Source organism: Octopus bimaculoides, chromosome 3 (genome assembly GCF_001194135.2).
Source record: "Octopus bimaculoides isolate UCB-OBI-ISO-001 chromosome 3, ASM119413v2, whole genome shotgun sequence".
NCBI lineage: Eukaryota > Metazoa > Mollusca > Cephalopoda > Octopoda > Octopodidae > Octopus > Octopus bimaculoides.
In genome coordinates, this window is record NC_068983.1 from 61,809,917 (window position 1) to 61,810,662 (window position 746).

The 746-nt window shown below is 38.3% G+C and overlaps 1 long non-coding RNA gene across 1 annotated transcript in view; it reads left to right on the forward strand.

The window, feature by feature from the left end:
* The window catches only part of LOC128247410 (uncharacterized), a 7,547-nt gene that overhangs the window by 4,613 nt on the left and 2,188 nt on the right, over positions 1 to 746 (forward strand). The gene's annotated exons all lie outside the window — the stretch shown is intronic.

Genomic DNA, 746 nt, shown 5'->3' on the forward strand with positions numbered 1-746 from the left:
AAGAACTTTTAAATAAGTTCTTCACCGATAATGGTGTTTACATACCGAAGGGCTTGGTAAAAATTATTAATTATTAATTTATTAATAAATTAATGAATTGGTAATCCTTTACCATTTTAATTATATATATATATATATATATATATACGTGGTTTGATCAATAAGATCACTTCTGGTATTTACAGCAGTGCTTGGAAGGACGGTGTGTAGCGTGTGATCATCGCATTGACCATGACAAATTCGAGCAGAGAATCTGCATCAAATTTTGCCAAAAGCTTAGCAATACCTACTCAGAGGCCTACGCAAATTTTTCAAAAAGTTTTCGTCCTTCTCGATGCAGTCAAAGAGATCTTGATCACCTGAGAGCAGTTTTGGCACAAACTTGGCAGTCACGCGTCTCATACCCAAATCTTCAGTGATAATGGACTGAACTAAATCGTAACTGATCTGCACACCCTCTGATAACTCACGGATGGTGATTCGACAATTTCTCCTCACAGTTGCACACACATCTGCGATGTTTTGCTCGGTTCTGCTGGTTGCGAGTCTCCCACAACGTTCGTCAATATCGACATTTTTTCGGCCGTCTTCGAAACGTCTGAACCACTCGCACACTTGTGTGTGGCTCATACAATCCGCTCCATACATTTCCTGCAACTCTGCGTAGGCCTCTGAGCAGGTATCGCCATGACAACTTTCTGTCATGTGTGTATATATAAATTTTATATATATAAATAAATATATAT